Genomic DNA, 26,176 nt, shown 5'->3' on the forward strand with positions numbered 1-26,176 from the left:
TTTAATGTCTTTGAAACCAAGTCCCCAAGTCCAAATGTTAGATGTACTTGAAAGTGGGCATTCTGCAGGTGACTGAGTCATGAGGGCTCTGCCTTTGTAAATGGATTAGTGAATTCATAGATTAAAGTACTTATGGGTTATTACGGAAGTGAGTTTGTTAAAACAGCAAGCACTTCTCTCTGACATGCTTGGTCTGTAGCACCCTGTGGTGGCCTTTGCCATGCTATGGTGCAGCTCCAAGGCCCACACCAGATGCCAGCACATGCCTTGAACAGCCTATCTCTCCAGAATTCAGAGGCAAAATAAACTGTCTTTACAACTTCCTCATTCTCGTACTCTGTTAAAACAACAGAAAACAGACTAACATACCAGATGTCCCCAAACTTTCTTCAAGGCCCTAACCTCCTCTTGAAAGCCCTACTGCCCTCTCCAAACCCTTCAGCAGAGGAAGATGGACTTCTGTGACCTGTATGGTACAGATTTGGCCATGTGTCTGCAAAGGAGAGCAGAATGGTCTCCCCAGTGTCTTGAGTTCAAATTCAGTTTAGTAGCTCCAGATTTCTCTCTGCAAATAGTGAAAGGAAATGGACATCCTGCCACTGCCCAGCTTTTCCATCTCTGACTCACTGAGTTCAGTCGTCTTTTGTCTTTAAATTGCTGTTTGTGTGTGTGGTGAGGGAGAAGGGAAATAGAAACTTTTAGTAGCATCTTTAATACAACATGTGTGCTTATTCCTTACCTATACCAGAAGAATTAGAAAAGAAAAGCAGGAAGTGATAGCATATTTGAACTTTGCTAGCTAATTTATCTTTCTGTTATATTCATTGTTAGTATCCTGTTTATGACATAGTGACTTAAACCTAATAGATGTTTGATTGATGCTGGTGAAAGAACAGTCTTGTGAAGGCTGCCAGAGAAATACTGATTAGTCATTCTGATACCTAAATATCACTTTAGCCAAAGAGCATTATTATTATTAGGACCAGGAACTGAAAATTTTATGGCCAAAATTGAACATAATAGATGTTCAGTTAATGATGGTGAATATATGAAGAGTCTTGTGAGGCATACTAGAGAAAATACATCCTGATTAATCATTTTCATACTTGAAAATCATTTCAGTCAAAGAGTATGATTACTTCATCCAGGAATTGAGAAGAATTTTATGACAAAAATCACCAAAAATAATTTTCCAAAATGTATTGGTAACTAATACTTTGTGGGATCAATATTTTCTGAAATTTCTGAATTTGTCCTATATTTATTAAAACCTATTCAACCTAGGAATCTGTTGGGAGTGGAAATATTTGCTATCCACTTTAAAGACAAGGGTCACTCAAAATAAAGCATATTTGTGGAGGCATACAATCAAATTTTAAAGAAATACTTATCCCCAAATCATTTTGGGGAAAAATGTAGTACAGGAAAATTTCTGTCATCTTAATTTATCACAATTACCAAGCACAGAAAATATCCACAGAGCAATAAATTCATTTCTATTAAGTTATGCACTGCATCATCTTATGTATTTACCCATTATCACTTTGTGATGAATTTCCACTTGCATTTCAAAACGTATTCAATCAATCTAAGAAACTGAATCAAAATGCATTTATTTTAAGACTGACTTTCACTGATAACCACCAGAAGCATATGGCATAACTTATTACATAGAAAGATGGAGATGTGTTTAGGATCTCTTGTATCTGAACCTTCTCATGACACCTTCATCCTACCAAAATTTGCAGATGATACCTCATTGACTAAGGATATGTGCTAAGCTCGTTCCTAAAGATTCTAAAATGAATTGCTTACGGCACTAGTTTTCTATTGCTGAGTATAAACTAGTCTCATACTTAGCGACCTAAAACAATGCCTATCTGTTAGTTCACAGTTCTGGAAGTCATAAGTCACAGGGCTTAACTGGGTTCTCTGTTCAGAATCTCACAAGATCAAGATGAACGAGTTAGATGGGATGAGAACTTTCTAAAAGTCCTCAAGAAGTATTCGTTTCCAGCTCTTTCAAGTTGTTTGCAAAATTCAGTCTTTTATGGTTGCAGGACTGACATCACCGCTTCCTGTCTGGCTATTAGTCTGGGAATGCCTTCAGATCCTAGACGTAGGTTAGCTGCTTCTTGAGCATAGCCCTCTCTATCTTCAAAGGCAACAGAGATCTGTCGTTTTTCTTGAACTTTTCTTTTTTGATATCATGTAATAATCATGAGGGTAGCATGTCATCATATTACGAGATTCCCCTCACAGTCAAGGGGGAGAGGATTATACAAGGAAGAATGCTCTTGGTCTTTGGTGGTGATTCTTAGAATCTTGCCTACCACATTCGCCAAACATTCAAACATCAAGCTATTTCATAGATACACAGGAATCCTCCTTCTCAGGAGTCAGAATATCTGATCTTGAGCTACATTTTGGCATTTCAACAATTTGTGTTATCTGATGAGAGACAGCTCTTTTTTGAGGTGTGTTCGCTAATCCAATTCACCAGTCCTTATTAACATACATCCTGTCGGTCTCATGCTATACTTATTTCAATTTTCAACTATAGCTTTACACAATAAACAATACTGCAGCATAACCTTAATGAGAGAGTACATATTCACACCTCTTGAAACCTAAATTTGTCCATAAAGCTAATCACCTCATTGATATTTGCACTTTGAAGATAAGACAGTCTCAAGCTAAGCACTGATGCTCCTTTTGCCTCTCAGAACTGATTCTTGTAATACCATTTCAGTAAACTTTGTAATTCTGAGCATGAAGTATCTTTTGGTCTGGTAAGTGAATAATATTGCAGAAATTAAATGCTACCACTGAGTTAGCCCATGCAAAAGATACAAATGCACTCTCAGTGGACAAATGTGTTCCATGTAATCATGCCAGCAGCAGAAAATGGAATCTGTCATAAAAATAAACTCTCCAAGAGCTGGGCTACATTCACATAGCTCAGCACTAAATTTCATTTTCCTTGTTCTTCAGCTGAGAGGCTGAATAAACACTTATGAAACAGTCTGAAAGATCACGTTATTTGTCAAAGTTGGATTCTGCAGCCTTAGAATTCAAATTCAGGAAAACGTGGCAGTTGGGAGACCTGCTGTTTCTCTGTGCTGTTTTTCTCTGAGATCCCACCCTCACTCAGATTAGGCATAAAAGGGAAAAGCCAGGCAATACAGAGCATGCAGGCTACAGTTTTGGAAGACAGTAGGAGAGGAGGCTAGGGTTGTGAGGACTGAGGTAGTGGAATTAAATACAGGCTGTTACGGGCTACATTGTGTAAGAATAAGATGTTAGGAAATTATTCATGTCAGGATAATGTGTTAGGAAATTGCCCTGTAGTGAACCAAGAACTCTTTCATCTAGAATAGTGAAAGAATATAGTAGAGTTTTGGAACCAGAATATTTAGGTTTAAATTCTACCTTCTATGGTTTGAACTTTTGTGTAGCCCCCCTCCACAAACTTATAGAAAATTGAAGCCCAAAGTAATTATTAAGAAATAGGGACTTTAGGGTGATTATGTCATGAGCCCCCATGAATAAAATTAGTGAGTTTATGACATGGCTGAGGGATCTAGCATTTGTATAGCTTTGTCCTTCAGATCTTCTGAAGATCTCAGGCTTTTTTCTCTCTGGAAGTGACAGTGACAAGGCACCCTTTTGGAAGTAGAGAGCAACACCTATTCTAGACGACTGTTCATCTTCTAGAGCAATAAATAAATTTATGTTGTTTATAAATTACCTAGGGTTTGGGAATTTTGTATAGCAGCTCAAAATGACTCATACACACCACCTCTGTCACTTACAAATCATACAGCCTGGAGCAAGCTGTTTCTATACTCTGTGGCTCAGTACTTAATATCTGTATATGAAATGACCCTAATAACAGAGACGTGTCAGTATTTTCATGGCAGTAAAAACTTTGACTGATACAGAACAGCCATCCAGTGAATGCTAGCGCGCTTCCTGTAGCAATTTATACTAGAACTGACATTGAGATTTTAGAAAAGAAGTAACAGTAACTCTAAATAAAAGCTATTAAAAGATAGAAAAGACAGTTTGTATACTTTTATAGGTGTATCAGAGGCATCTGAGTTGCAAGAGAAAGGCGCACTTTGCAACAGCAAGCAGAAACACTGAAAGGACTCTCAGGATTTGGAGGTAGATTTATTTAGGTCGATAGGCACTGATCAGGATCATTTCCAGAAAATCAGGCCCTGATCTCTGGTGGTGTAGGGCTTGTATAGGAAAAGCAAACAGAAAGTACAGAGGCAGAATGGCTTGTCAGCTGGGGATTGGTTTATACGATGTGCCTCGTAGTGACTAGCTATGCATCACAGTGACCAGCAGTTTCTAAGAGACAGAAACAACAGCAACTGGAACAGAAACTATCATTACCGCAGCAACTAAGAAACTAAAGTATACTGGTGGGGCAGCACTTTCTGCTACAACTCGACTTGTCTCAGTTAATCAGACTTTATTTTAAAACCATTTTCCTCTTGTCTGCTCAGGTCTCCTGTTTATGCACAGCTTACTGTCCTATAGCTCTTTCTCTCTCTGCTTCTGCTCTCCCATTCCCTGGTTTCCTTTGCAAGGTTTTCATAGTCAAATTCCCTCACAGAAAGGGTATGAATGATTTTCCCAATTATTAAATGCAAATCTCTTTCTGGGCGGTTTTTCTGTTCAGCCACTTCTGAGTTTCGTGTCCAACTTGTGCATTCACTATTCCTTTGTGCCAGCAGTTCACTATATTGGGGGTGGTGGAAAAAAATACTAAATACTCTTAGACATGGTCCCCCTTCAACTTGCTTGTGAAGAAGCTTGTGGATCACTGCATTATCTTGCTGTTTCTTCTAGTTTTCAGGTTGCTAGTGATTTGGGTTAAGGTCATAGTCCATAAGAAAACAGAAAGGACAGAAGCCAAGCTTTTTAGCTTACCTAATGAGGAGAGAAGAACTAAAATACTCCTTAGGGATCATCACCTCAAAGAGAAGGTTTGTGAACGCTGCCATGTGAGTAGAATGGAAAAGGGGAAGGAACGGGGGCTGGGTTGTCAGAAAGGATGGCCAAGGACTCTTCTGTCAGACTAATGCAAATCTCAGGCATTTACTGGTACTAGAGAATAGAAGGGGGGAGTTTGGGTAAGAGTTCTAGTCAACATGTACTTGGATGTTTTCTGTTGTTTTGCGAGAGATCAGATAAAGATTGGAAATTGCATTTGAACTATGCTTCTCTGGGAACCTCCCCCCACCAGCCTGTGTGACACAGCTTAAATGAGACTCTACGGAAAACACACAGGAGTTGTGTCACTCTGCCATTCCCTAGAAGACAGCAAGACAGCTTGACTTTCCAGTGTGTCACTGGATCCTGGAATGCCAAATGCCGGGGATTTTGGCTTTAGAGCCTTTCTGATTACTTTATCTTCCTTCTGAATATAATGCATCCAATTTCTGAGGAAAAGGAATAGTTTTAAGTGATGAAATCATAGTGTAAAGTAGCACTTGAGAATTTAAGAGTTTTAAAATTCATGCTTTTTAAAGATCAACAAAATTTAAGGTAGACACTTGCATTTAGATTGCATTTGGTTTCTAAATGTGATCTCGAGAGATCATCCATTTGAATATGTGATTGTTCTAAGCAGTAGAGAGCTATGATTAAAACACTGAGCTCAGACTAAGAGTGAAATAAGTTCAAGGGCAAGTTTTTCACTCATTAGCTCTATTACGAGTTAATACATCTACGGTAAATGTAAATTGTGTGCGCAAGCGCTACATTTCCAGGCTTAAGAGTCAGAGTGTGTTCTCCTTTCTCTGAGAGTGGGCTGAAAATAGTGACTAGGCTCTAATAAGCAGAAGAAAGAGGAAGTGACAGGGCGTGAATTGAAAACTGTGTCATCAAAAGCACTTTGCGTTCCTGTGTTGACACACTCTGAAAGAAGCTTGAATCATATGTTCTAGAGGAAGCCAGCTTCCATATCGGGAGGTCACATTAAGCAGCCTTCTGGAGAAGCCCTCCTGGCAAAGAAACGCAGGTCCCGCCAGCAGCCAGCAGGCCCTGAGGCCTTCTGACAGCAACTACACGGCAAGCTGTGCTAGAGCTCATCCTGCAGCGCCAGTCGAGTCCTCAGATCATGGGAGCCTTGGCAAACACCCTGGCTGCAGTGGCACGTGACACACTGAGGCAGAACCACCCAGGCAAGCTGCTCCCAAATTTCTGACCCACAAAACTCTGAGCTAATAAGTACATGTTTTAATCTATTAAATCGACTGAGTAAATTACTATACAAGTTGTTTTAGTAACATCTTGGAAAGCTAGAATTTGTTAGGATTTCAGGAGAAAGAAAAAAAAACCCTACAGCTTTGCTGGCCATTATAGTAGGCACTAAACCATAGCTATTTAAATTGAAGTAAATCAAATTTAAATAGAATTTATTATTCACTTTTCCAGTCATATTAACTACATGTCCGCTAACTCTATAGTCAAATTTTGCTAGTGGTGACTGTGCTGAATGGTACAGATGTAGCACAGTCTCATCATGGCAGAATCTTCTAAAGGTAAACATTGCTCTGGAGCCCTGCAGCACACTCTGCATCTGGTGAGAGCTTCTGTAACCATGGAAATATTTGGGGAAGTTGTGATCCTTATTTGTATTTAAACAACTGAGATGTGTGGAGTGATTACATTTTAAAATAAACATATGCTGCATCATTTGGATGACCATCTTATAAACTAAGAATTGATGATTGATTTCTTGATTGTAGACTTTGAATTTTTATGTTTACAACACTGCTTGATTGGGACTCCGGTATAAAAATACACATGCAAGGTCTACAAGAAGCGCTCCTTGAAATGTTGAGCTCCATTCACAGATGAAAAGAGTCAAAATCAATGAATAAACAATGAGTGCTTAAAATGCCCATGATGCATTCAATCCACAGTATCAAAAGTGCTATCCGAGTGAAACCAGTCATGGAAAAATCCATTTCTTATGTAACACAATAATTCAATAATTATTCAATAATTCATTTTAAGCAAGACAGTACTCTCTTCCCACTAAATTTCTCATTAATTTGACTATCATTAATTCTATAAACATATTTTATATTTGTAAAGGTCTTTGTAAAATTTTATTTATATTTGTAAATGTATTAGTGGTTAAAAATACAAATATAGTACTAACTTTGTATATAATTCACACATAAAAATTCTATACAGATGTTTTAAGGCCAGCTCACATGAATTGGAATACTTTACAAAGAAGAAATGCTGGGGCCCAAAAATGCCATTTACAATATAATCAAAATTTACAGATGAAGACTAGGACTAAATCTAGTTTTCCTTTTAGCTAACAGATGCACATTTTAACATGGGCCTTCAGAGAAAACAATGCCTATATGTAAAAGATTCTGCTGGGGGGCATTTCTTGAACAGTAGCAAGCCCAGGAGGGAGGTACTTTATAATGGGGAACCTGTCCTTGCACTTCATCGCATACCCAGTAGGTGGCTGTGCCTACACTTTTGCTAATGCACGTGAATGTAAGTGCTTCTTTGAGGTTACCTTTCATTAGCTCTGTGAGACACCTAACTACTTGTGGAGAACTGGCTTATACAGAGAGAAAGGCTTTTTTGATGAATGCAGTAGAATTATATTAAGTAATCAGCACATCTTTTGTTATGTTGATTATGTCCCGGTTTTTGTTCGAACTGGATGAAAAATAAAAAGGTCTGACTTTCTTTCTCAGTAATGCACATGTAATTCTTTCCAACAGTACACAGAGCTAGATCACCCTTCCTGGATGAAACGGTATGGCCTTCAGACATGCTGCTTTCTCCTTGGCTTCTTTCCCTGCGTCATGGAGTGGCCTTGCCTTGAGAAATGCTGCTCCTCGTTACCCATGAAAACAGCCAAGCTGCACTTAGTAAATGCCAATCTGAGTGTAAGAGCTCTTGCTTACGCTTTCCCTGCTTTTCTCAAATCAGTTTGCAAACAAATGCTGTCACCCTCTTCCCCTCTTGACCTGCCGCCTCCCCACATTCCTGCATTCTATATCCTTGTTTCATTCATTTTTATTTTAATTAACCTTGCCAGTAAATATTTTTCACTTAGCCTCCTGGGAAGTCCTTCCAGGTTTTTCCTCTTGAATGTGTTGAAATTAGCTTTTTAATTATGTGCTACTGGCTTTTCCTTGAAGCTTTCCCTCTACACAGTAACTTTAGTGTTACATTAATCTGAAGAGGAAACTTCATGTCTGCATAGAGGAAGTGACCATTTGTCACTCAATTATTTCCTGAAGCTCACAGAATAAATTAAACCTCCTCAAATCATTTCCCAAAGAAACAATTTTATGACTGGGAAAGTCTTACATCTGACGGTGGATGATTATGTGTAGAACACATTTACATCGCACCTACTGTTAAGTGCTTAGCTATTCTATAAGAATTAGAGTAAAAACACTTGATCCCTTTGGGAACCCCAGAAAAATGAGATCTTCTTATACTTCATGTATTTTCTTACTCATTTCAGTTACAGTAAAACCTGGAATGGTGAGTAACTTGTTCAAGAGTGTCCCTCAAGACCAACAAACGTTTCTCATAAATGTTGACTTGACTAATGGAGGATGTTTTGCAATAGGAGTACAAGTCCTCCCTCACTATATCATGGTTTACTTATGACGGCTTCACTGTATCACAGGTTTTTAAAAAGATGTATCTAATTCTGTATCACAGAGGTTTTGCCATATCACAGAGTTTTTGTCATATCACAGGATTTTTGCGGTATATAGGTATTTGTATAATATATATGATTTTATTTATTTTTATTATTTTTCCCTAGAATTTTTTAAAAATATAAAAATGATAATTCAAACATATTAAAAGAATATTAAATCGAAATAAAATACTGTACAGCATGTATTTCATCAGAGGATGAATACACTACTGTACACAATGGAAATGCAGTTCGCCACTACCGCTAGCCCCAGCCCAGCAGAGCCACCTGGGCTGGTGCTGCTTATAGGCGAGGAGGGCACATGGCACCACCTCCGGGGCAAGGCCTGGGCGGGGCAAGCAGTGCAGGCCAGGCACTGGGCTCGGCGGGGCTGGTCCCGCGGGCCCCACTCCCCCGCCCGCTCCCGCCCTCCATCCACACCCGTCCCATCCTCCGCTCCTGCCGTCAGAGCTGAGATACCCATTCACTGGGCGTCCCCAGGCACTGCCCCAGCTGGAAGCCGAGACGCTTTGGGAAGAAGTGTCGCCCGGGGATAGTGTGCAGGAGTGCGGGAAGTGTTTATAAAGCCTTAAATGTATATATAAATAATAAAATAAATATAACGCCACCTCTTTGCAGATTTTCACCTATTGCGGGGGCCTCTGGAACATAACTCCCATGACAGGTGAGGGATCACTGCAGTTCATGATGCCAAATATCACATGATCTCAACTGAACCAGTGGCTCTTTTCTCTCTCTGCCTCTCCCCGTCGCCCTTCTTTTCTGTCTCCCTCTCTCCTCCTCTCTCTGCGGGATTGTGGTTGATTGTCTCCCAACAAGAGGTTATGGAGGAGACCTCATCTGCAGAGGAGGAGGAGAAAAAGGTAGTGGAAATCCCTCACATCAAATGAGAATAGGAAGAAATGTAAAATGTGGGAGACACTGTAAAATTTTGTGGAAAATCACTACCAGAATAAGGCTGTAGCAGTATGAGTGATAAATCTGTTTAACAACAGTATGTTATAGATATGTTACACAGAAATATCATAGGTAGTCAGACAGGGCTAAACCCATGAGACAGACACCTCTGCTGAGGGCTAGACCTCAAGACAAAAGATGAAATGAATGCACTCACATACTTCCTGTTATGGTTTGTGTCTAGATGTTCCACCAAAAGCCTCATGTGGTCATGGGATGGGCTTCTGGAGTTTTTGATTGATTCATGGTCCAGTGTGGGGATTATGGATATGAGTGCTACACCCATCCTGGTGGGTAGCTTGCATACAGTACAAGGGAAGGGAAGAGGCTTATTCGAGCTCCTCCCTTTTGCTCTTGTTGCTTTTGCTGTTTTCTGCCATCATGACCTGTTGCCCTCTGCCATGTGCCACTCTGCCGTGGAGCCAGCTGAGCATGGACTGAAACCTCCACAAACTGAGCTTTCCTTCCTTAATTTTTGTCATTGAGCATTTTGTCCCAGCAACAAGGTAAAAGTAACTAAGACACTTCTTAAGGATAAACATCAGGGATTGATAGTCTAAATAGACATCCATCACCTTGAGAAAGCCAGGAAGAGCCATTAACCCAACCCTCCACAGGAAAAGGCCTTGTTCTGTATTCATGCCTACTTGCTACATGACTTGCCCATCTGATCCCCATTTATTCAATATTACCTGAGTAATTATGTTCATAATCTTATCGGTTGACCTTGTCCCGTCTCATGCCCACCTTGTGATTTCCCATTTTTCCCAGCTTGAACCCACTGCACCTCATGGTTTTGCTCTATAAAAATCCCTAGAAAAGTAGGTCCCTTGGCAACATACTCCAGACACCTTCTGCCTCACTCTCAGACAGAAGCTTTCTTTCCCCCAATAGATATATTCTGCTGTTAACCTCCGTTGTTCCTAAAAATTCATTCTTTCATTTTAGAGAACAGGAACTTGTACTGGAAGCCTAGCAGGTCAGGAATTTCTTTCCTCTATATAAAATGCAGTGTCACATTTCTGCAAAATCCTCAAAAGGAGACAAAAGCAAATGTCATTGGATAGGTTGCTTATTAAATTTGCACACACACTCAAAATTCCACTGAATAAATAGCAGTGATTCTGTTAGTGATAGTGAAATTCATCCTACACAATAACCCTCCAATCTCTTATCTCCCTCACACCAGCCACAGAGCTTTTCAAAGGTAACAGCAGATTAAATTGTTTATTTTTCTTTATATTGTCTTTATTATTTTGTATGATAGTACTGTAATCATTTTATATGAATACATTTCAGCTTGTGGAATGGTAAAAATATCCATTATTTTTATGGGGAAATTTGCTTTCATGTACAAGTACTTTGGTTTACAAGCATGTTTCTGGAATGAATTATGCTTAGAAATCAAAACTTGACTGTATTTTAAAAAATATTATTTAGCATTTGTTTTCAACACTTATAACGTGGATAGGAACACTTATGATATATTAGAATATGGTATTTAGCACAGCACTATTTCTAAAATAATTTAATAAAATTAGAAACCAATGCTCTAAATGGGCACAATTGTTTTTGTTCTAAAGACTCACATTTCTTTAAACATTAAAGAATTCCACCTATGCATATAAACGCATCAGTGAGTCTTTAAAGACCTAATGAAGTCACTTAGGCTAGCTAAAATAAACATCAAATAAAATTAGGAAAATATATTTTTTCTTGACATTTAAAGTGCAGAAGATTTTTTTAAAGGAGCAGATACTTTGAGTGTTGATTTATTTTCAAAAATAAGTAAAAAAACTTTGTACAGATAATTTTTCCACACATAATATTTGAAATCCTTTCATTGACCTTTTAGTGAATCAGTGGTCAAGCTATTCAAGATAATCCCTGAAAGACTGGATAAATCAGTACAAAACTTGATTAGTTAATGTGAGTTTTTAGAATGCCTTTTGGCACTGAAAGTGTTTGATACTTTGTTGATATTGGCAGTTAATTTATTAAAGTTACAAATTATAAAATATTTTTCATCTTCAAACTTCTTTTGTTTTATAAATTTTATCATGTCCTTTATCAACCTAAATATATTTTATTTGATGAAAAGCAGTTGCCTCTACCCTTTTACTTATTCTTTAATTATTATTTGGCTAGCTAGTTCATATTTAATGACAAATTCTCTTAAACAATAACTTCCTTCAGCAATCTAGCTATTTAAATTCTTTTAAGAATTTTAAACTAAATTTATAAATTTAACTTTTTAGGTATTTCAGTTTTCTTAAGCATCAACCTAGCAGACTTTTAGTATTTGAGGCCCTCAAAAATGACCAGTCTGCTTTCTTACCTGACTTTACATGTGCTTCTCAATTGAGGCCCTAAAGCACATGCACAAGATGAGATGATGATTTAAGGTGAACAAGGCCCCTCAGCCTCTGAACCAGCTTTGAATAAATCCTTTTTGCTTTTCATCAACAACAAATGGCCTCCTTTGATTTGGTTAGCAGCGAAAAAGCACACCTGAGCTGATAGGCTTCACCAGCAGGTAACACAAAGAAGACGTGTTCAAGCCTTCCACTATTCCAAAGGAAAAAGACTGCTACAATGGGAAAAGAGAATGAGTTTACTTCCATTAACACAAAAAACAACTCTTGCAATGGTGTGGCAAGCAAGTGGGAAAGTTGCAGGAGATCTGGGATGAGAAGATGGTCAAGATAGACCACCTATGTTTGCTAACTGGCAGTTATCCCAAAGTTATTCTCCTGCCCTCTTCTGGAGACCAGGAGCTCAGGGTTGTACATATTTATTGGTGACATTTCCCAAGTCCTTGCGAAAGGCATTTCTGTGATACAGGAAATATGCCTCTGAAGTAGACAGAAAAATAAATAAATAAACAAATAAATAAAAACTTCTGAGTTACCTAAAGTAAAAGCTGTAGTGAAAGGGGAGTTGTGGGCCTACAGTCAGGATAAGCCTGTCGAAAGTTTACTCAGACTAAGCACTTCAAGGCCATCCTTGTCAGACTCGAGGCAGTTGGTGTTAGTTTTGTGCTCAAAAGTAACCAAAATGGATAAAACTAGGAAACCCATAAATCAAATTGGAGCCATTCTATATCTAAGGAAGGAAGAATGGTGGAGAAACTCCCATTCTTTCCTCTAAGGTACTATTTGAGTTTGCCTAAGAATTATTTGTGTAATTGATCGGTCTTAAATCTATTCCAATGTATTCTTTAAAGCACTTAAAGGTATGGTCTCACCGGTCTGCTTCTTTCTCCATCTAGAAAATGCTGTTTTATCCTCTTTTAGAAGGTGCTTGCAGAGCATAAGAAACATAGAAATGTGCATTGATAGACATTATCTATTTAGTGAATATAATGAAGGGTATGGTTTTACTTCTTCATTGTAATGTAACATTAAAATGAACATGCCCATTCTGTCTTCCAACGAGAGGATGAACAATTCACATGAGAAAAATTTCTGCTTGGAGAGGTTTTTTTTTTTTTTTTTTAAATTATTCAGCAATTTTCATTATATAATGAGATTTAGTAACAACTTTTAGTTTCATTTTTCAGTTCTTCCTAAGGCTTTAGCAAGGGTGAAGTTACTGGTTCTGACATAATGAAAGCAGGGGGTATCATTCAGAAGGTGAGAAGAGGTAGACTCTATTCACAGGGAGGAAATTAAGTTCTCAAATCTTGATTGATTCCAGAACCTACTTTTTGGGGATAAGTTGATAAGATACTGCACATCAAGAAAAACTGAATTTAATAAAGTGCAAGTATAAGTATGTTAATTGAAAAAAATTAGAAAGTATTAGGAAATCAATTTTTTATATGCACTGATAAAAAGAAAGGTACTGAAGGGGGATTTACATAAATATAACAGTGAAAGCATTTATCTTGCAAACCTGATAAACAGCAGTAGGTACTTTAGAGGGTGAAAATAATTAGTTCCTCAGCTCCCATGTGAACCTAAGTCATTGTTACAATTATATTTGTTTATTACTTCAAAATGACTTTTTTGTTCAGTGCAACACAGACTCAGAAATTAATAATCACAACACTTTTCTCATTTTTTGTTTGTATTTAATATAGGAGATAGATTTTCATCTTTAATAACATTGTTATCACTTTCTTTTCTCCCCTTAAGATTCAGTGACCCTGAGAGTTATTGTAAGCAAGATTATTTCAGAAACAGCCACTTCTCTTCATAGCCCTACTCTAACATGTTATTGAAATTAAAGTCTATGACTTATTTTAGTAAAAATGTGACTGGCTTTGTCACACTACTTAAAATTTTTCAATCTCTTCTATTGTGTAGGACACTGTTCCCTCAAGATATTTTATAGTCACCTCCAGCTAACTAATCTAAGTTCATTCTATACTAATTGTCCCCACCCTTAAACTTAACATTTCATTGACACTGAATGCTTGCTGTCTCCTTATTGTGCTAATCTGGCTTAAGCCAAAATTTATGAACTTGTTTTTCCGCTCTGCCTTGAATAATACCTTATGTATTTATGTTGCTGACACACCAGATCACAAAATTTCCTTTAATTCTTGTTAATTTCTAAAGTCACTTCCATTATTAAAGTAGTAGTATTAGTATTGAATACCTACTAATGGTAGCACCTCTCCTTATGAGTGTGCATGTCCATCCCCCTCCCCTTCTCTCTCTCTCTCTCTCTCCCTTACCTTCTCTCTCTCTCCCTTACCTTACCTTATAGAGCTCACATTTTAGTGAGCTCACATTTTAGTGAAGGAAAAACAATACGTAATAGTTAACTAAGATAGTATATAAAAAATAAACCAAGAAATAGGAAAGTGAAGGACAGCTCATAATAGGTGATAGAGGAGGCCAGGAAAAACCTAGTGGGATGCCCACTGGCATAACTTGGATCTGCAATGTCTTCCAAAGGCTAATGTGTTAAAGGCTTGGTCTTCAGCTGTAGCCCCATTGGGAAAGAGTAGAACCATTCATAGGTGGGGTCTAGTAAATGAAATTAGATCAGTGAGATCCTGTCCTCCATGGGGATGTTGGGACTCCAGGAAATGGTTTTCTCCCTCTCTCTCATTGCTCCTCCTCGTCCCCTTCTCACCAGCAGGCCACCATGACAGTCCTCATTCTTGGCCTTGAGCTCCCACAGTGATGTTCTGCCTTCTCACAGGCACAGAAACAACAGAACGGGCTGACCAAAGACAGAAACCTCCACAACTGTGAGTCACAATCAGTCTTTCGTCCTTATATGTTGTTTATCTCAGGTATTTGCATAGAAATGGGAAGCTGACCAAGACAGTGACTTTTGAATTAGGATTAGAAGTGTGTATTCAGTCACAAGAATAATTGCAAAATGGCCTTGGAGGAAAAAGAATAGCAAGGACAATGACCCTGAGGTAGGAGGTTATGTGCCTAGAGTATGCAAAAGACAGAAGTAGAGAAACCTGGTAGCAAAGTGCTATTGCAATGATCTAGGCAAGTGATTGTGATAACTTCTGCCAGGGTAGTAAATAGAGCAGATGGGATGGTTTAATGGCTGGATTCTGGTGAAGGGTAGTCAAGAATGACTCTTATGACAGTGATTTTTATGTGAACATGGCTAGACTTGGGTGACCAATTACTTGCTCATCTAGATGTTGATGAAAATGTATTACTTTAGTTATAATTAACACTTAGAATAAGTTACTTTAAAGGATATTACCTTTCATAATCTGGATGGTCTTCACGAAAATAAATGAATACCTTAAAAGCAAAGACTGAGATTTCTTGAAAATAGAGAATTCTGACTGCAGACTGAATTCAGCTGAAATGTTCAGCTTTCTGAAATAAGATTTTGCTGGATAAGCCTGAACCCTAAAACCACAACTGCAAAGCATTTGGTCATGTAAAGTTGAAATAATGATGCTACTGTTATCTGATATGACATAATGGCAAGAGGTGGCTTGTTGGTGTATACATCAGGAGCTCTAGTTTCATGTGTTAGGTTTGTGATGTGTCTGACTTTCAACAAAAACATTAAGTGACAGATTTGATATGTGGGTATATAGGACTGGGCATTGTCTTGTCTGGACATTATGAAATCAGTCCCTCTTTAGTCAACAGAATTTCATGTAACCAATTCTAAACATTAAAACAAGCACTAATAAAAAAAAAATCCTCTATTTCATTCATTCGCAACTACCTCTGCTTCTAGGCTCACAGCATTCCAAGTGAAAATGAGTAAAAACAAATAACTGTAATTGCTCCTCTTTCACCACAGAATATGTTATTTCACAAAATAGAAAATTAAAACCCGTTATTTTGTCTTGACTAAATTCTTTAAAACCAACCAGAATGTTTTTGTAAAATACCAATTTACTTTTAGGTTTTGAAATTGTTGTTAGGGATCAAACATTAAGAACTACGAGGAGAGGGAGACGCAAGTGTAGCATCTTTCACTTTCAAAATACCAACATATTAAAGAGCAAACATACATTTGAAGATAATTCTTCTAAAAAGTAGAACACTATAATTAGGGCAAGATAAGTTAAATAATAGTGTTGTGGGAAGTGATCAAGCAACTGCAATTAGATTAGTGAAGAATTTAAAGCTTGAGTCTGCTATCATTTCATTTATTGTTATTTTTAAATTAAAGGATGTGCTTTGTTTGAGCTGTTTTTTTAAGAACAAAACAGGTTGATGTAAATTCTGTCACCCTTATAAGACATTTTACTTGCATCTCTTCATACCAAAGCATGGGCTCCTATTCGTATTTGTTTATCCATATTATTTTTTTTTTAAAAAATGGGATAACAAATGAATTATCTTAGTGAAAATATAAGGCAGAGAATATGAAGTCTGGACAAATTTCAGATTATTCACAATTTTGCACACTTCCTAAACCAGTTATAAATATCCTCAAATATATCTATATTCTAACATGAACCCGTGTCAGAGTCAGGGAATATTTATTAGAGATTCACAGGAAAATAAAATATATTAGTTTTATTTTTTAAATTAATGTTTTCATTTTGTATATACTTATATTTTGAATTTTTTTTTTAGTACACAGTTACAGTACATACGCTTACCTCCCTGTGTGGAACTGGGACATGTACATAACTCATCTTAATCCCTTTTTCCATCCCCCCTCCTTCCCTCCCCTCTCCCTTCCTCCTCCTCCAGATCCTCTTCCCTTTTGAGAAAGATCTATCTCCCTCCTGCCTATTATCTTTCATTTGGCTCTTTATTTACATTTTGGGTCTCTTATATAAGGAAAACCGCATGACACTGAAGCTTGTAGGTTTGATTTATTAATGTTTTTCAGTCCCTGGGGAGATAGCAATGTTTGATGGACCACAGTAGATGACAAGAGAAGCAGACACAGGAGTGAAGAGAGAAATAAATTAGAAAGATGGTACTGAAGATTTGCAATAAGAAAAATAGGTGTTTCCTATCGAGTGCACACCTCTCGCCTTATTTGATGTCACTCAGTTTAAGTAGCATGACACATAGGGACTCCGAGGCAGTCAGAAAGGAAGTTGATTTGTGACATATTAAAATTGGGAGTGATAAAAGTTAGTTTTTTCTTTCTTTTCAGGTTTTTTTTAGTCCATTTTGGAGTACGTGAGGATTACATTACTGTATGGAGCTGGTACATGTATATAACACATCTTAATTTTATTTTTAACCCCTTTTCCTCCCCTCTCTTACTCCTCCCTTCATTTTTAGTACTGCTTCTTTTGCAAAAGATCTGCCTTCTTTTTTCCTATGACCTGTCTTTTACCCTGTTTGTCATTTATGTTTTGGGTTTTTCATATAAGAGAAACCATGGGATATTTAAGCTTGCATCTGATTTTATTTCACTTAGTGTTACTATCAGAAGCCAACTGTGTCTTCTATTGCCACTTCTATCTATTACTTTGCATTCATAATTATTTCTCTGAATTACAAGGTTTTGTACTGTAAGGCATTGTCAGATTTTTAAGTTAAAAAAGATCACATGAAACACATTTTAATTTTTCTTTCAATAAATTTTCAACTTGGACATGAAAATAGTAAATCTTGAAAAAGAATTGAAAAATCTATTCTATACACTAGCCAGTGTTTGTTGTGTTTCCTTGATTTCATGCAAACAGGAGTTGGGTTGAATTGTTTCACATGCTCATGCATGCGCGCACACACACACACAGACACAGACACACACACAGAGACACATACACAAGAATAATTGCATGATAATGGCGGTAGCTGCGCATACCCAATAGAAAAACAGATCTTCAAAAACAAAAGGACCATTGAATATAGATTCAATAGAATATGAATATAGATTCATATAGAATATGATGGGACATTGTTTCAAAACATTGGATTGCTGCCAGGCATGGTGGCACGTTCCTGCAATCCGAAGATTCAGGAAGCTGAGGCAGGAAGGTTGCCCTGAGTTCAAGGCCAGCTTGGAATAAATAGGGAGAACTTATCTCAAAAAATAAAAACAAAGTAAAAAACAAAAATTTTTAAAAACCCAGAAAACATTAGCTTGTAAGAAGAAATAAATAGGTTACTCAGGGATTGCTGTTGTAAATCAGATTTTAATTTATTTTTTAAATTTTTAATTATGAAATATTTTAAACTTATAGCAAATTTGTACAGAAATTCTGTGTAGTTCTTATTTTTAATATTTAACTCTATTGCAACTATCAAAACCTGAAAATTTCATTGATATAGTACTATTAAATGAAAGAAAGACTTTGTCAAATTTTATCACTATTGTCTGTTCCGGAATCACATCAAGTATTCCATTTTGCACTTAATTATTATTGCCCCTTAATCTTGTGTTCTGAAACACTTCCCTAGTCTTAATCCTTGTCTTTCCTGACATTATTTCCATGCCTTTCATGACTTTGACCATTTTTAATATTATTGATCAGTTATTTTGGCAATTATTCTTCAATCTGTGATTCTCTGCAGTTTTCTTATAATTGAATTCAGATAATTTTTGATGTGAGCATCATGAAATGATGCTGTGTTCTCCCGAGGGCATGGGGCTTATGATGTTGATACATTTTATTACTAATGATGTTAACCTAGGTCACCTGTTAGTGTGCATTTCTGGTGCATACTGCCAACTGCAAAGTCATGATCTATCCCTTCGTAATTAATAAATACTGTTGGGAGCTACTTTGAAAGTGTGCCAACCTACTCTCCAATTTTAGCTCATTTCAATAATCATAGAATTTACCTGTTGATTCTGCTGCAACAATCATAATTGTGAATTTTGTATAATGGTGGCTTTGTATTGCTCTATTACTAGATGGAATTCCATATGGAAGACTTGTCTGTTCTTTCCTACTATTTGTTCAATTGCTTATTGACGTATCAGTATGAATTCCTGGACATTTATTATTCATGGATTATCATGTAATACTGTCTTTTTCTCTCAATTTTTCCAGTTTTGGTTATTAGAAACACCTTTATCAGTGCCTCTGTTTTTGACAAGTCTTTCTGTATTTTATTAAAAATTATCTGATACTGTAAAATGTTCAAGTTTATATTATATATTCTCTGCTGTGGTCTTAGAAACTACTATTTCTCTGAGCCTCCTTTTTTTCTTTTTTGTTGGATAATAGTGTTTGGAAACCAATATCTGAATACTACATGTTCTCAGTACTACTGAGTGTCATTGCTTTTGGTCCCATCTTTTTAAAAATAGTTTATTAGTCATTTATTTCTAATTTGGTAATTTTATTTTTAAACAGGAAGACATTTTATCTGATATTTTCCATAAATGCAATACACAAGTGGTCACAAAGCCATCACTTGCTTGTATGGTGATTTTGCAAAAAAAAAGAAAAATGATATTTTTATTCAAGACATTTTATGTCCCTTTAAAAACTATTGCAGTAAACTGGTTGTGTTCGAATGTCCATTGGAAAATTTCAGTATTTTTATGTATCAATAATACTTAGGATCAAAATATCTCTTCCTCAGAGATGGTGCTACTGTGTATATGTGTGTACGTGTATCACCAACTGCACATATAAATCACAGCCATACGTGTGGTAGACATTATAACTGAGACACTAGAACACTCCACAGTCAGCCCCAGGAATCCCAAGAGTTTAGCCATAGTAGTGTCTAGATTTTCAATTTGGCTCATAACTAATTTTTTAATCAGACTTTTACAGACCCAATCAGTACGTATTGTGTAGGCTATGCGGGTCTCCCAATTGTCTGATATAAACTGGACTGGAGAGGAGCACAAGAGGAATGAGTGCAGAAGCGATAATGTAGAGCGATGCAAGAGATGATGATAGCTTTGTAGAAGAAGAGGAACTGTGGTCAGTTACGACCTCAAGAAAGTTTGGCTTGTCCCGGGGATTTCTTTGCCCATACAGCTTTGATTTGTCTATGGCATGGCCATTCACTCTGAAAGTATCTATCTCCCAAAATGTACAATGGCTTCCATAGCAGTTTTGATGCATGTTAGAGGCCTTATAGTTAGTGAAGCTAGGGAAAAACAAATACATAGATATAGCAAGTATTTGCATATAATTCTAGTTACAATGTGGGGGCTTCATAGGCTGACTTCTATTCATCATCTAATCTAACTGGCATCCTTATTAAAAGCAGAGAAGTGGAGATTAGGGTACATGAAGACACAGGGATCTGGGTGCACAAAAGAAAGCTCATGTGCAAAAAGAATAGAACAGCAGGTATCTGCCAGCCAAAAGGAGAAGCCTGGGGAGAAGAGCTTGATCTTGGACTTGTGCTCTCCAGGATTGTGAGAAAGAAGAATTGTGCTGTGTAAGTGACCAATTGTGTGCCGTGTTGTCATGGATCCCTAGCAGGCCAATGCAGCAAGTCAGGGGTGCTGCTTGTCTTCCATTCCACCGGTTTTTTATTTTGTTTTGTTTTCTGGGATCTTTTAAATTCTTTCTTTGTCACCTTTATAGTTATTTTCCTCCTTTTTTTGAGTGACTCTCATTAATGTGTCTTATTTTAATCTATTATTTCTTGGGTATTTTGCTACAGTTTCCTATTAATTTTTACAAGGATTAAATGGTAGACTTTTGACTTAGTAGCTGCTTCTTACATAAGAGGAAGCTCAGGATACAACTATAGAATAGACTTGATTAGAGGAAAATTCAGGATGTAGAGTTGAGAGTGTCTGGTTCAGATGAATAGACAACCTACACACCAACTGGCCCTGCTCCATGTTTGTGCAGAAGTGAAGATCAGCGTGACTGAATCACTGTACGTGGTACATAGACAGAATGTGAGCTCGCTATACAGAAGAGTCTAGCACCAGAGCAGACAATGAAAAATCTTGTTTAGTTCTGAGTGATTTATGTATGCCTTAAAACACAAAAGGTCTTATGTGGAGAACTTCCTGGGTGACTCTGCTTGAAGGAGGAACAATTGTCTCCATTTTGGCTGAACCTGGCCCTATTTCCATGTATTGATATGTACAGAGCTGGCTGGGACTTTTCCTTATCCCTTCAATTGGTTTTAAGCAATGCAGATTGGTCCAGCTGAGGTGCTGTTGTGTAGTCTTTGAAGCAAAGATGACAGAGCAGTGTTTCTCTGCACCCCATAGCTCCCAAGTAAAACATGTGCGAGTCAAAGCAGAATGGAGAGCCATGCTGCATACTGCCGGCTGGGATCAAGCTTCGAGACAGAGGCTATGATTTCCCAGGGCATAAAAAATTACACACCAAAGCTGAGGAAACAACCCCAAAACATCACCTATTACCTCAGTGTGTCATGCAGATTACGCTTTCTGCATATCCTCCTCTCTGCACCTTGCAGAGGTGATTTCAGGCCTCCAACCTAGCTCAGCTTGTAGCACTCACATACTTCCTGCCATTCTCACAGTCACTGATCCTGAAGCCACTCCTTTCTTCATGAATTAATAAAACCCAAATTTGGCCCTGGGTCAAGGCCTTTGTTCCAGTTAGCCATCATGCCTTTGTTCCAGTTAGCCATCATTGTAGCTGGAGTTAGGACCCTTTGCTCCCCATAACAGCAAATATGCCATTGTGTCTTTTTTGCCGTTGTTTTTTTCCGGTACCGGGAACAGAACTCACAACCTTGCACTTGCCAGGCAGGCACTGTGCCGCTGAGCTAAATTCCCAGCCCTGCCATGGAGTCTTTATTCTCACTATGAGTTGCCCTGGAAATGGTAGATAAGAGTTAATGCACTAGAATTCCAGTAACTTCTCCACGGGATTACAAATATAAACTTCACTGAACTGCAACGAGGACCAGGAAGAACTCTCTATAATCGTATCTTCTGGACATCAAAAACCAGGGGCAGATGGCAGACCCTGTGGTGGATGACCACACAATTCAGACAAGGCCCTTTGAAGATTTGCCACTCCTTCCATACATAGTTCTTTCCACTTCTGTTCAACTTAAGCCCTTCTTTCCCAGAAGATACATCCACCCTTGCCAAATGGATCACCCTGCAAAGTTTGTTTGTGTTTTGTTGTTGTCATTTTGAAAAGTTGAGGTTAAGATTAAGATTACTAGTCATATAAGTGGTGGGTAATTTTAGTCTCCACGCTATATGAAATTTTCATTAGATACAGAGGAAATACTCCTAAAAAGATCCAGTTAATTAGACCCTGTAGCAAAATTCAATAAGAATATATGTGAATTTATCTATATTTGCAAAGTATAAGGTAGTGATTGGGCAGAAAAGACCAAAAAGTATGGAATTTAAATTCTATATATTTGCTTCTCTTCTTTGTAAAAGTACAAGTCTTTGTGGATCCTTTCTGGTCTTAAATTTGCTTCTTTTTCACTCATTTTACTTGCTCACCTCCTTGTGGGAAACATATGCTTCTAGAAATGCAGATGCTCCGTGCAATGAGATAATACGTTAAAATATGGAACCTGAAATTTCTTGAACATGGCCCTTCTCCTAGTCAGAAGCATTCATATTATCTAAAGAATTGGACTATTGTGGCCGGCATTCAGAGAAAAAGACAAGATTCAGGGTTTGACTTCCAAATTGGCTCTCCAAGCGCACACCCGACATAATAGAACCAGGAGATTGCTGAATACTGTCAGACTCCTGTGCCAGGGAACAGCACGGGAGACAAGCCAAAGCTTGCAGGCCGTCCTTGCCATTTCAGCAAGCTCACTGTGCTCCCGGTGCCGGAAAGCCTCATTAGCAGTTCTTGTTAATGCCGGCTGAATTTTTCCATCAAAAACTGTCCGAACTTGTCTAGGTAGTGTCCATCTATGCTTGGAGGCTTTGCTGGCATCTGTTCAAATAGCCTCACGCAGACAGCCCCTCTCCCTTCTTCTCCCCTCTCCTACTCTCCCTTTCAGTTGCCTATAATCCTTAAGGTCAAATACTCAAAACAGAAAACAATGAGCAATCAAGTACAAGGAGTTAATAAGCTTGCAAAGATATTGAAAGGGAAACAAGCATTTCGTCATTTTGAAATACATTCATCTGGAAGGAGCCTTCACATTAGCTGTCCCTCACATCCGAATAGAAACCAAAATCTTAATAATGGACTTCAAAGCTACTCCTAGTGCTGTCTCATTGTGCATTACTTTGGAGAGACTGAGCACACCTTCAACTCTTCTACTGGAGGACTTTTTATCATTCTTAGGGGAAAGCAGACATTCTAGAAAACTCGCTTTCCAAATGCTGATCATTTATAATGCAGAAATGTTTGACAGTGTGTATGATTTGGGAAAGAATAAAAAGAAAGACTGCAAAAAAATCCCATAGTATTGTTAGGAAGTTCTGCCAATGGCTGTAAGGGAGTTGAGCATTTCATCATTGCTAATGTGTTCGCCGGCATGGATTCTTCACACAAACTGCCTCACTCCACCTCAAAGAAGACAAAATCTTTGCAGTGGGCATGAGAGCTATACACTATTGACTGAACAGCTCTGCAGTTGGATGTTTTTCCTTGTCTCTGCACTCTCTCATGCTGCTCTCTGCTTTCTGCCTTTGCTCCCGCCATGCTGGCTGCCTTAGTGATCATTTCTGCTCTCAGGACGTCTGCATTGCTGGTCTCCGTGCATGGAAATACTTCCTGTGCACATCGGCAGAGCTTGGTTTTTTATTATCTGTGTTGGGCTCAGTTGGTCTCTCAAGACACTGAGGTTCGCTAGGACCTGTGAAATGTTGCTTTATAGTACAAAAGAGGGTTTTGGGTGTGATTAAATTAAGCATCTTGAGATGAAGATTTATCCTGGATTATCCAGGTGGACTCAAAATGTAATCATTAGGGTCCTTTGGAGAGGAAGCCAGGAGCAGATTTGATGCAGGCCGTGTGTCCACTGAAGCAGGGTGCTGCCCTGCTGGCCTAAGGTAGCTCTAAAATTTGAGAAAACAAGCAACAGACTCAGCCTCCAGGCCTTCAGATCAAGTGCAGCTCTGTCAATGCCTTGATATACTCCCTGTAAAACTGGTTTTGGATTTCTGACATCCTGAACTCTGAAGAACTAAATGTAATTTTAAAGCACAGGTTTTGTGATAGTATGTTAAACCAGCAATAGCAAACACACACGCCAACATTTTCCTAAATATCAAACTGTCATGAGCCCTTCTCTAACCACCTTAGAAATCTATAACTCTCTCCATTCTTCTTCTCTGTGTTTTTTATTTTTCCTTTGCTTTTTTCATCAGATAAATCCCTATCTTTGCTTATTTCGGCCTTTTCCCAAAGACAAGTCTGTTGCTGAACTGTTTTTATTGTCTGGTTGTTTCACTAGGAAGTGTAGGAAATATCTCATTCAGTATAGCAAGTTGAACAAATGGGTATTTTAGCACAGGGAATACATAAAAATAAAGGAACACAGGATCCCAAATTATAGAGGATGTAATGGACTCTGCTTGAGAATGGAGCATTTTGAGTATCCTAGAATGACAGGGCGCTTGCCAGGAAGAGGCTCTAACAAATCCTCCGGACATAATGAACCAAGATGGGGTGGAAGACAGGAAGAATGCGCTCTAAATGGAACAGTTCTACTTTTCCTTCTTTATTCATTTCATGGGAATTCAGCAAGGAAGAAAAGACCAGAGAGGGGGCAGCATTGGAATAAATTCATCGGGGCTAAAAGCAAAGGAAGTAAAACAAATCTTGATGTCTTGAAATCTTTCATGAAAATGTAGCAACATGAAACATAATTTCCACAACAGAGAGTTTAAGAATACAAGCCTCATTTTAAAGGAACAGAAGGAGGGGAAAATATATTACTTTACAGTCTGGCACCAAATTCTTCCTAGGGAGAGCAGAGTCATGTTCGGCCATAAATATGAGGATGAGGCCCTTTGGGCATGAGCAGATGGTTTATGATCAAACAAAGGACTAGCTAAATTTCTCTGCTGCAGAAATTATCTGAAACCTTGGGTGGGAGCTACGGTTAAGTGAGTTTGATCTGAGAAAAAGGCAGGCAGCACCATGGTGCAAAGCTAAATTGTAGTAGAACAAATTACTGCTGTAAATTTTCTAGGTAAGGTTAAGGCCCAAGAGGCCTAAGAATTAATATTAGGTGGAACAGTATGTCCTTGCTAAAGGATCTTTCCACCTGTGGTCTGTAAAATACTAAGTAAAATCTTAAATTCACATAGGCATGGGTTGGATGAATTTGGGGGCATAAAGGCATCCCGGGTGTGACTCTGTGGGACAATGGGGGGGTACAGCAGGGGATGCCCACCTAAGAGGTATAACTGCAACATGTAGAAATACCATCTTACTTCTCTCCACCCAAACAAATGATATTTTCAGAATTCAGGCCGATTTTGGATATTACTATCACAGTCAGATAGAAAAATTGTGCATGGCAAGGAGCCATTTGTTTAACTAAAAACACTTCTAGTGTATTTCTTTGCTTAGATAGAAAAGAAAAAGTTGTCCTACATAGGTGAACACACCTGAGGTGAAAGTCAAAGGATTACAAAATCTTGTATTGGGTATTTTGGTCTGTATTTGTCCTTCAGATCTTCTAAAAATTGGGCTCTGGTGCATTTGCCCTAGGTTGTTTTTTCTTTTGTGTAGCTCTGTATACATGCTGTTGCTCTTCTATTCATGCTCAGTAGTGTGTTCTGTGACACCTAGATCAAGAGCCTTCCCTTCAAAGCAGAGCTGAGGAAGAGAAGATCTGGAGGTCTAGACTGGAGCTTTACCTTGATATGAACTTGGAAACCAAGCAAGTGCAAACCATATAATTAATTAAAATAGGCTCCAAGGAAATTTCCCTGGCAGCACTCCAGAGAACAGTAATAATGTTAAATAAGAGCCTGTGGGTAGTTACCCAGGAGAAAATGTTTCTTTACTTGTAAGATGACAGATAAATGGTAAAGCACATTACCGGCTGAAAGCCCCTCTTGGAAGAGTGCTGTCAGAGCGGCCATTCGCATATCTCTGCTGGTTGTCAGCATCTTCTGTGCATCCTGATAGCTCCTCTTCTGGGGCTGCCAGAAACTGTCATTCAGAGACCATAAAATAAGGAAGACTCAGCATCTCTTCATTGTTTCAAACTT

At 38.1% G+C, this 26,176-nt stretch overlaps 1 long non-coding RNA gene across 7 annotated transcripts in view; it reads left to right on the forward strand.

Moving 5' to 3' along the window:
- The first annotated feature begins 4,391 nt into the window (after positions 1 to 4,391).
- LOC102017298 overlaps positions 4,392 to 26,176 on the forward strand; it is a 93,599-nt gene continuing 71,814 nt past the window's right edge. For 3 of the 7 annotated variants that reach the window (XR_001235389.1, XR_001235391.1, XR_001235392.1), the window contains exons 1-6: positions 4,392 to 4,474; positions 4,867 to 5,021; positions 7,779 to 7,946; positions 9,356 to 9,401; positions 14,786 to 14,900; positions 17,261 to 17,314. This is a non-coding gene — a long non-coding RNA (uncharacterized LOC102017298). Of the gene's footprint in view, positions 4,636 to 4,866; positions 5,022 to 7,778; positions 7,947 to 9,355; positions 9,402 to 14,785; positions 14,901 to 17,260; positions 17,964 to 26,176 lie in introns of those variants that run through there. The other 4 variants (XR_001235393.1, XR_259384.2, XR_001235388.1 and 1 more) reach the window with 4 other exon arrangements.

Source organism: Chinchilla lanigera, unplaced genomic scaffold, assembly GCF_000276665.1.
Source record: "Chinchilla lanigera isolate Chin_1 unplaced genomic scaffold, ChiLan1.0 scaffold00004, whole genome shotgun sequence".
NCBI lineage: Eukaryota > Metazoa > Chordata > Mammalia > Rodentia > Chinchillidae > Chinchilla > Chinchilla lanigera.